Raw genomic sequence first — 11440 nt, forward strand, 5'->3', positions numbered from 1 at the left:
GACAGATAAACAAAATGGGATATATACATACACTAGAATATTATTCAGCCTTAAAAAGGAATGAAATTCTGATACATGCTACAACATGAATGAACCTTGAAAATGCTGAGTCAAATAAGCCAGACAGAAAAGGGCAAATATGGTATGATTCATCTTATATGAAAAACCTAGAATAGTCAAATTCATAGACACAGAAAATAGAATGGAGATTACCAGGATCTGGGGAGGCAAGAGGATGTGGAGATTTATTGCTTACTGGGTACAGTGCTTCTCTTTGGAATGATGAAACACTTCTAGAAATGGACAGTGGTGACGGTTGCATAACTTTGTAAATGTACTTAATGCCACTGACTTACACACTTAAAAATGGTAAATTTCATGTATATTTTACCATAATAAATTATTCTATTAAAAATTACTCTAAAACCAGATATCAAACTGAGATCAAGCTTCTCACATAGTGAGTATATCGGCTCAGGTTGTTGACAAAACTCATCCTCAGCTATGGCCACCCCAAAATGGGTCAAGTTTTCAATGAAGACTCCTTTAAGGAAGGAAATAGACTTAAGCAGTAAGTCAGTTCACTCACCTCAGAGACGGCTAAGATCTTCAACTGAAAGCCAGAAGTCACCTAAGGTCACATCATGGGGCAAAAGGAAGAGGACTTCAGTAGCCTCATGTAGGATATTATTTTCTCAGAACCATCAAGTCATTCTGATCAACAATTTCATTGCCTGTTCTTGAAAAAGTCCTGATATATTTGGACAAAAATACCAAATAGAAATCTGTTTACCCCTTCCACAGCTGGCAGTCATCACCCTCAAAACTAAAGAGTCAAACTAGGATATGGACCTCTCAAGCTGAGGAGGAAAGGGGGAGGGGGAGGGACAACATCCATTCTCAGTCGAAATGCCTCCAGTTGCTACTCGTTCAAATCAAGTCTCTCAGCTTGCTAACCCAACTGCTGTGTGAATTCTTTACACACTTACCAACTTCCTGCCTTCTATTTCCAAGTATTATACTACTCAACCAGAGCAGTGGTTCTCAAGTGGAAACAATTTTGCCCCAGAAGGAATAACTGGCAACATCTGGAGACACTTTTGGTTGTCACAATTAACTGCTACTGTCATCTACTAGGTAGAAGCCAGGGATGTTGTTAACCATCCTACAATATACAGGACAACTCTCCCAACAAAGATTGATCTTGCTCAAAATATCATTCATGCCAAAGCTGAAAAAACCTGAACTAGAGGTTTAAAAAAAGTCTAAGGATTTCACAGTAAAATGTGACAGCTTTTTATTCAAAGTACTACTTTGATTTTTAATTTGTTAATTAAAGTCCATTAATCCTTAAGGATGACATTTCTCCTGTTTTTGTAATACTTCCCTATATTGTGCTGGATGCAGTGGCTTATGCCTGTAATCCCAGTACTTTGGGGGGCCAAAGCAGGTGGATCACTTGAGGTCAGGAGTTCAAGACCAGCCTGGCCAACATGGTGAAACCCCATCTATACTACAAATTAAAAAATGAGCCAGACATGGTGGTGCACGCTTGGAATCCCAGCTACTTGGGAGGCTGAGACAGTAGAATCGCTTGAACTCAGGAGGTAGAGGTTGCAGTGAGCCGAGATCGCACCACCGCACTCCAGCCTGGGCGACACAGCAAGTCTCCGTCTCAAAAACAAACAAACAAACATTGTATGAGGTTTAAAAAGCCACTGAAAAGTTTACATAACCCAGGTGCAATAGCTCATGCCTGTAATTCCAGTACCTCAGGAGGCGGAAGATGCACTATCACTTGAAGCCAGGAGTTCAAAACCAGCCTGGGCAACAGAGCCAGGCCCCCGTGTTTCTAGAAAAAAAAATTTAAAAATTAGCCAGGCATGGTGGCATGCACCTATAGACCCAGGTACCAGGGAAGACCGCTTGAACCCAGGAGTTTGAGGCTGCAGTGAGCTATAATCACACCACTGTACTCTAGCTTGGGTGACAGAGCAAGACCCTCTCTCTCAAAATAATCATGCATGAGTCCATTTATTTGGCATTCTGAGAAAGGCAAAACTAGGAAGAAAGAAACAGATTAATGGCTCCCAGCAATTGGGAATGGAAGAAGTGGTTTACTACAAAGTAAAGGTGAATTTTGGGGGAGTAATTAAACTTTTATAACTTGATTATGGTGCCAGTAGTGATAACATGGCTAGTTTCATTTGTCAAAACTCAGAATTTGTACTAAAAAAAGGGAATTTTACTCTACGAAAATTATACGTTGATACCATTCAAAGACTGGCCACAACAAAACTAAAATAGCTAAATAAATAACTAAAACTAAACTATTATCAAAGTAGACTTCAAACAGGGAATATTATCAGAAATTGAAGAGGAATATTACATAATGACAAACGCGTCAATTTACCAAGAAATCAGACAATCCTAAATGTATATGCATCCAACAACAGATCTTCAAAATACACAAATCAAAAACTGATAGAACTGAAAGTAGAAACAAATCCACAAGTACATTTGCACACTTCAACACTCTTCTATCACCCTTCCAATCAGTAACTACATCAGTAGGAATATGAATATCTGTAAGCATATACAGAACACTATCAACCACCTTGACCTAATGACATTTACAGAATGCTACCTCCAACAAGAGCAGAATACATATTCTTTCCAAGTGCACGTGGAACATTCACCAACAAAGGCCACGCTGTGGGCCATAAAACAAACCATATAAAGAATGGTCTCTATCCACAATAAAATTAAACTAGAAACCGATAAAGCAAAAAGATATCTGGAACTTCACAGAGTGGTTTTTCCAGAAGCAGAAAATTAGTACACACTTACTTAATAATCAAACCCCATTTAAATAATTTCCAAGTCAAACCAACCTCCTAATATCTAATAACTCTATTAAATAAAAGCTAGATGTGACAGAACATTTAGACTATTACTTCTTTTCCCAACACTCATTTTGAAATCATATAGAATAGAAAAGAGAATCAACAAGAGAGAGAAACCTGGCCGGGCGCGGTGGCTCACACCTGTAATCCCAACGCTTTGGGAGCCGAGGTGGGTGGATTACCTGAGGTCAGGAGTTCAAGACTGGCCTGGCAAACACGGTGAAACCTCATCTCTACTAAAACACAAAAGTTAGCCAGGTGTGGTGGCGTATGCCTGTAATCCCAGCTACTCGAGAGGCTGAGGCAGGAGAACTGCTTGAGCCCCAGAGGCAAAGGTTGTAGTGAGTTGAGACTGTGCCACTGCACTCCAGCCTGGGCGACAGTGAGACTCTGTCTCCAAAAAAAAGAGAGAGAGAGAGAAACCTGTGCAAATATACACATACAATGAAATTGCATACAGACCTTTTTTCTGCTGGGGTTTTTGAGACTCAGTAGATGCAGGAAATTGAGTTCTCTGAAATGAAATAAGTAGTCTATATTGAAGGACCACAATATAAAGTTGCTAACTTAAAGAAGCATCCAAATAACAAGAATAATCAGTAGCTCACCAATTATGCAATTTAATCCGTTAAATCCACATTCTGATACAAAGAGTTATTTTGAATATGGTTTTAAAAACAAATGTCAAGTCATACTTTTGGTATCCAAACAATTAACAATGTATTATGCATATTTATATTTACAATGTGTATTTTTAATGTATAATTATAGTATATAGTAAAATGTACATAAGAAATATACTAAGTTCTTAAACACCTCATATTAGTATTACACTTGATGCCATACTTCTCAGCAGCCAAACCAAAAACGTGATCACTGTTTGATAAAAGGAAGCTTATGAGGTCATCTACACAGAAACTGTCTAGCACTCAATTCTAAAACGGAGATAGTTATTTTACACTATAACCTCGTAGAAAACCATCAAATTAATTTTTCTTTTATCATCTTCCTATGACATACCACAATATAAGCAAAAATAATGGCTGAAATTTTTCCAGATGTAATGAGAAACACCAATCCTTAGTTTCTGGATACTCAACAAATCCTGACCAGGTTAAATGAAAATAAATACATACTTAGATACATCATAATGAACAGCACCAGAGACAAGAAGCAGCTCTTAAAAGCAGCCAAACAATAAAATATATCACCAGATTACCAACAAAGAAAGGACAGTTATTTGGGAGGCCGAGGGGAGAGGATCACCTGAGGTCAGGAGTTCAAGACCAGCCTGGCCAACATGGTGAAACCCCATCTCTACTAAAAATACAAAAATTAGCCAGGCATGGTGGCATGTGCCTATAGTCCCAGCTACTTGGAAAGCTGAGGCAGGAGAATGGCTTGAACTAGGGAGGCAGAGGTTACAGTGAGCCAAGATCATACCATTGCCCCCAAGTCTGAGGGACAGAGGGAGACTCTGTCTTAAAAAAAAATAATAAAGAAAGGCCAGATGCCGTGCCTCGCACCTGTAACCGCAGCACTTTGGGAGGCCGAGGCAGGTGGATCACCTGAGGTCAGGAGTTCAACACCAGCCTGGTCAATATGGTGAAACCCCATCTCTACCAAAAGTACAAAAATTATCTGGGTATGGTGGCGGGCACCTGTAATCCCAGCTACTTGGGAGGCCAAGGCAGGAAAATCACTTGAACCCAGGAGACAGAGGCTGCAGTGGGCCAAGATCACGCCACTGCACTCAGCCTGGGTGATAAGAGCAAATCTCCATTTCAAAAAAAAAAAAAAAAAGAGGAAAAGAAAAACAAAAAAAACAGACTGACAGTTAGCTCTTCAACAATTAAAAATGGAAGACAATATCACAAGAAGACATCATCAGAAGAATTACTCCAGTGTCAGGTACTAAGTAAAATGGATGTTAATTTAGACCAGAGGTCAGCTAAGTATGGCCCACAGGTCAAATCCATCCTGTTTTTTATTTGGTCCACAAGCTAAGAATGATTTTTACATTTTTAAATGCTTGGAAAAATTCAAAAAATATTTTAACACATGAAAATTCTGAGTCAAATTTCAGTGTCTATAAACAAAATTTTGTTGGAACATACCCACACTCATGTTTATAGAATGTCTATGGTCGCTTTTGTCCTACAACACCATTGTTGAGTAGTTATCACAGAGACTACATGGCCCACAAAGCCCACAATATTTACTATCTGGCTCTTTACCAAAAAAAAGTTTGCCAACACCTGATCTAGATTCTCACATCCATCAAAACTAATTTTCAACAACAAAGGCAAATTTTTAAAACTTTCAGAATTTGAGAGTTTTTAGATTCTCACCAAATAAACTTTTAATGAAAATATATTAGGAAAAAGAAAAATAATCCTAGGATGAAGGAGTTGAATGAGCAAAGGAATTGGTAAGATAAGTCAGTATTCTAAGCATCTACTGACTGAATAAAACCAAAAAAAAAGCATAATTTGTGGTGTTTAATTAAAATACATTAGGAATTACAAAACTAAACAACAATGGCATACATTTGCAGATGGCAATAGATGGTAGTAAAGCATTTGATAGTCCCTGTGTTAGCAACATTTAAGCTTGGACTTACAGTAAACACGTATTTTTTAATTTCTTTGGTACTCATTAAAGGAAGGCAAAGTATAACCTCCAAGGAATGAAGAGGAGCAGAAAGGGAGGGGGAACAGATGGAAATTCAGTTTTTTTTAAAAAAAAAAAAAGCAAGAAAGGAGGTAGAAAAAAATGAAATTCTCTAGTTTAAGACAGATCAGCCAGGTGTGGTGGCTCAGGCCTATAATTCCAGCACTTTGGGAGGCTGAGGCAGGAGGATCACATGAGCCTAGAAATTTGACACCAGCCTGGGCAAAATAGCGAGACCCTGCCTCTATTAAAAAAACTTTAGGAATTAGTCAGGCATAGTGGCACGTGCCCGTAGTCCTAGCTACTCAGGAGGCTGAGGTGGGAGGATCTCTTAAGCCCAGGAGGCCAAGTTGCAGCAAGCCATGATGGAACCACTGCACTCCAGCCTGAGGAACAGGCTCAAAACAAACAGCCAGGTGTGGTGGCTCACGCCTGTAATCCCAGCACTTCGGTATGCCAAGGCAGGCTGTTGAGTTCAGGACTTTAAGACCAGCCTGGGCAACATGGCAAAACTCTGTCTCTACAAAATATACAAAAATTAGCCAAGCATGGCCTGCACCTGTGGTCCCAGCTACTCGGGAGGCTGAGATGGAAGGATAACTTGAGCCCAGGAGGCAGAGGTTGCAGTGAGCCAAGATCACGCCACTGCACTCCAGCCTGGGTGATAGAGCAAGACTCTGTCTCAAAAAAACAAAAAACAGGGCAATGTAAATTATCACATTAAGACATAATTTCATATCCACCATAATGACTGATGGTAGAAGCATAAATTGTTACAACCACCATATAGTTTCCTGTAAGTAATACTCTATTACCTAGCAATCTATTTCTAGGTATACCTTAGAGAAACTTAGATATTACATCAGAAGACCTACATAATAATGCTCAGGGCTAGGACGAAAGTGAGGCCTGTGAGGTACCCAGGGTACAAACCTTGAGGGGGTACTTACTCCATAAAATGTGAACCCTAAGCACCTCACTTACCTTTCCTTAGTCCTGGCCCTATTTTTTTTTTTTTTTTTTTTTTTTTTTGAGACGGAGTCTTGCTCTGTCGCCGGGGCTGGAGTACAGTGGCCGGATCTCAGCTCACTGCAAGCTCCGCCTCCCGGGTTTACGCCATTCTCCTGCCTCAGCCTCCCAAGTAGCTGGGACTACAGGCGCCCGTCACCTCGCCCGGCTAGTTTTTTGTATTTTTTTAGTAGAGAAGGGGTTTCACCGTGTTAGCCAGGATGGTCTCGATCTCCTGACCTCGTGATCCACCCGTCTCGGCCTCCCAAAGTGCTGGGATTACAGGCTTGAGCCACCGCGCCCGGCTGTCCTGGCCCTATTTTTAACAGCTTTTTTTTTTTTTTTTTTTTTTTCCCGAGACGAACTCTCGCTCTGCAAAGCTGAAGTGCAGCAGCACGATCTCAGCTCACTGCAACCTCCGCCTCCTGGGTTCAAGCAATTCTCCTGCCTCAGCCTCCCGAGTAGCAGGGACTACAGACGCGCACCACCATATCCAGCTAATTCTTGTATCTTTAGTAGAGACGGGGTTTCACCAAGTTGGCCAGGATGGTCTCCATCTCTTGACCTCGTGATCCACTGCCTTGGCCTCCCAAAGTGCTGGCATTACAGGTGTGAGCCACCGCACCCAGCAGCAGCATTGTTTTTAATAACTAAAAACCAGAAATAATCCCAATCTCCATCTAGAGGAATGGATAAGTTAACTGACATACTTTACTACAATAGGATACTACAGTGTTGAAAAAATGAATAAACTGAAGGTTAATAACAAATTTTAAAAACTAATATATTGTTTAAGGATATATATAAAATATATATGGTAAAACTATAAAAAATACAAAACATTAATAGAAAATTGAAGAAACATGGCCGGGCGCGGTGGCTCACGCCTGTAATCCCAGCACTTTGGGAGGCCGAGGCGGGCGGATCACAAGGTCAAGAGATCGAGACCACGGTGAAACCCCGTCTCTACTAAAAATACAAAAAATTAGCCGGGCGCGGTTGTGGGCGCCTGTAGTCCCAGCTACTCGGGAGGCTGAGGCAGGAGAATGGCGTGAACCCGGGAGGCGGAGCTTGCAGTGAGCCGAGATCGCGCCACTGCACTCCAGCCTGGGCGACAGAGCGAGACTCCGTCTCAAAAAAAAAAAAAAAAAGAAAAGAAAATTGAAGAAACACTACATCTGATGTGGAGGAAGGAAAACGCAGGAGAGAGGCATTTAGGAGGTTTCAAAGTTATTAATGACCCATTTCCTAACCTGCGCAGTAGCAACACAAGTTTCCACTATATTATCCTTTAAAGCATACATACAACATTTTAACCACTCTTTTACGGGTATATTAGGTGCATATTTCATAACAACAAAAATTAATCCTCAAAATAAAAGAGAATACTTATTTGTTGTTTTGGTTAATGATCCTGATTTTAAAATGCACAAAAATGTATAGAGACATTTCACCAAAGAGATATGCGTGGAAAATAAACATATACAAATTCTTCAATATCATTATTCATGAAGGAAATACAAATTAAAACCACCATATGCCATCACTACCCATCCACTAGAATGGCTACGTAAAAACAAACTGACAAACCAAGTGTTGACAGGGATGGGGAAAAATCACAACCCTCATGCATTGTTCATGGAAATGTTAACTGGTATATAGTCTGCAGAAGTTAGGCAGATTTGTTTCCCTTTTTTTAAACAAATACTTAAACAATACAACCCAGCAATTCCACTGACACAAGGAACCCTGTTGGAATGACGGACATGTTCTAAAAGTAGCCTCTGATGACAGCTGTGCAACTATATAAATTTACTAAAACTGATCAAACGATGTACTTAAATTGGGTAAATTTTATGGTATGTGTATTATACCTCAACAAAACTGTTTTTTCAATGTTAAAGAACTATTTTTTAAAACCTAACTAGAATTTTTTAACTTTGGGGAATACATTAGTAAAGAATGTTAAAGACTCAAAAAGCACCTTCAAAAGTCAGCAATCCTTCTTTCGGCACAAAGTAGAATTATTTTAAGTCTTTTACTCAAGACTTTCCAGAACATTCTGAGATGGAAAGGATTCTATTAACCCACTCAATCTCATTCATGGGATGTATATAGAACAAATTATTTTTTTCTGTTATTTCTTCATTTTTATATAGTTTTATGATCATTTATTCATCCAACAAATATTCATGGAGTACCTGATACACAGGCACTATATCTGAGCTAGATCAACTAGTGTGCTAATTTCTGTTTTCTGCTCTTATCAGTTTAATCTTTTAATTTACAGGATGACAGGTATTTATCCAAATACATCATATAATGGGAATCAGGGCATTATAAAAAAATTTATAAGCACAAATCATGAAAGCCAGAGCTAGTTGCTCATTCAATTTTAGTTTTTGTACTTTTCAGACAAGGTCTCATTCTGTTCCTGCTGGAGTACAGAGGCAGGATCATGGCTCACTGGAGCCTCAACTTCCCCCGGGCTCAGATGATCCACCCCAGCAGCTGGGACTACAGGTACATGCCGCCACATCTGGATAATTTTTGTGTTTTTTGTAGAAATGCGGCTCCAACATGTTGCAGAGGCTGGTCTCCAATCTCTGGACTCAAGCTATCCTCCCACCTCAGTTTCCCCAAGTGCTAGCATTACAGGCATAAGCCACCAAGTACAGCCCATCTGTTCATTTTTTAACAATTCTAAACTATTATATACACTGAAAATGCAAATATCAGTCCTCAGTTTTCCCTTCTAGGAACTGGTAGCAATCCATAAGTAATTTTGGTAGCATATTAGAATTTCTGTGTCCCACACTGAGCTAGTTTTACTCAGATTTGATGGGATGTCTTCTGGCCTCAAGTCCTTGACTGTAGCCTTCTTGGATTTTTACCTATACATTTTTTCAAAAATTCTCTGTGAGTTTTGAGTCTTTTCCTTTTCTCTACTCCATATCCATATATCCTTATCTACAGATCTATATATGTTTTCGTTTGTCTTATGAAATTAAGATCACATAATATATCCCACTTCAAAACTACCTTTTATTTAAATGTACACCATGGAAGTTCCTCCAAGTCAAGAGTGTAACATTCTTTATTTATTTTTTTTTTTCTGAGTTTAGGAGCTGAGGTTTAATAGGCAGAAGAAAGGAAAGAGAACAGCTTTCTCTAGTAAGAGAGAGGGGCTTCTGAGAGGAAAAGCAATTAGTTATAACATTCTTTTTAATGACTGCATAATATTCCACAGTATGGAAATATCTGAAGTCATCAATTACCCTATTAATGGGCATTTAATTTGCTTCCAGCTTTTTGACACTACAGACAGTACTACAGTGAATGTCCTAGTACTACACGCTCATGTTTAACTTTTTTTTCTATGGGACACAGGTCTAGGAGTAGGATTACTGGGTTCTTTTAATTGTATTAAAAGATAAGGCCGGGGGCAATGGCTCACGCCTGGAATCCCAACACTTTGGGAGGCCGAGGCGGGCAGATCACGAGGTCGGGAGTTCCAGAAGAGCCTGGCCAACATGGTGAAACCCCGTCTCTGCACAAATACAAAAATTAGCTGGGCGTGCTGGTGAGGGCCTGTAATCCCAGCTACTCGGGAGGCTGAGGCAGAAAAATCGCTTGAACCCCGGAGGCGGAGGTTCCACTGAGCCGAGATCGCACGACTGCACTCCAGCCAGGGCGACAGATTGAGACTCCGTCTCCAAAAAGAATAAATAAATAAAAATAAAGATAAATAAAAGACCACTTTTCCAAAAAGGGCAGAAATTCAAATTTCCATGCATTGCTAACTTGAAAAGATGAAAATTACTATAAACATAATACTAGCAATAAATCTGACAACAATGAAAATAGTTAACTTCAGGCTTCATTGCTAAAGTCACATCAAAACAAAAACTATTCTCTTTAAAACAGTATTAGACATTCAAATGTACAGGACAATTCTGCCCTCACAGACTCAAGTTCATATTCTGTTACACAAACACCTGCGATGAGCACTAAAGGATAAGCTGTACTTGTAGCAATGTTATGTTACCCGTTATCTTTTACACTTTAAGATTGTGGAGAAGTATTTTCTTTCCTATGTTTTTAATATTTAAAACCCAGTAACATTAACCATGCTATCTTTTATTTTTTTTGAGACGGAGTCTCGCTCTTGTTGCCCAGGCTGCAGTGAAATGGCACGATCTCGGCTCACTGCAACCTCTGCCTCCTGGGTTCAAGCGATTCTCCTGCCTCAGCCTCCCTACCAGCTGGGATTACGAGCGCCTGCCACCATTTCCAGCTAATTTTTTGTATTTTTTTAGTAGAGACGGGGTTTCACTACGTTGCCCAGGCGGGTCTCCAACTCCTGATCTCAGGCGATCCACCCACCTCAGCCTCCCAAGGTGCTGGAATTGCAGGCGTGAGCCACCACGCCTGGTCTATTTAATTATTTTAAAATCTTTGGGTTTTTTGGGGTGGGGGGGGACGGAGTCTGTCTGTGTCGCCCAGGCTAGAGTGCAGTGGCGTGGTCTCGGCTCACTGCAACCTCCGCCTCCGGGGTTCAAGTGATCCTCCTGCCTCAGCCTTCCGGGTACCTGGGATTACAGGCGTGATGCACCGCGTCCGGCCCAGTTATTTTTAATTTCTTAGCTTAATAAAAATGTTTCGGCCGAGCGTGGTGGCAGGCGCCTGTATTCTCAGCTAATCGGGAGGCGGAGGTTGCAGTGAGCCGAGATAGCGCCATTGCACTCCAGCCCGGGACCACAACAGCGACACTCCGTCTCAAAAAAAAAAAAAAAAAAAAAAAAAGTTTGTCTTCAGAGTTTTCTAATTAGACTTGAATAATATGACAACTC

General features: G+C 40.3%; 1 protein-coding gene across 1 annotated transcript in view; it reads right to left on the reverse strand.

The window, feature by feature from the left end:
- Positions 1–588: 588 nt before the first annotated feature.
- Positions 589–11440, reverse strand: part of LOC139364429 (golgin subfamily A member 6C-like) — a 55478-nt gene continuing 44626 nt past the window's right edge. Inside the window, exons 25-26 of the transcript XR_011626382.1 lie at positions 3369–3420; positions 589–631 (exon numbers count right to left, since the gene is read on the reverse strand). The gene's annotated coding sequence lies outside the window, so the exon portion shown is untranslated. The remainder of the gene's footprint in view (positions 632–3368; positions 3421–11440) is intronic.

The sequence above is a fragment of the Macaca nemestrina genome, chromosome 7, assembly GCF_043159975.1.
Source record: "Macaca nemestrina isolate mMacNem1 chromosome 7, mMacNem.hap1, whole genome shotgun sequence".
NCBI classification, from domain to species: domain Eukaryota; kingdom Metazoa; phylum Chordata; class Mammalia; order Primates; family Cercopithecidae; genus Macaca; species Macaca nemestrina.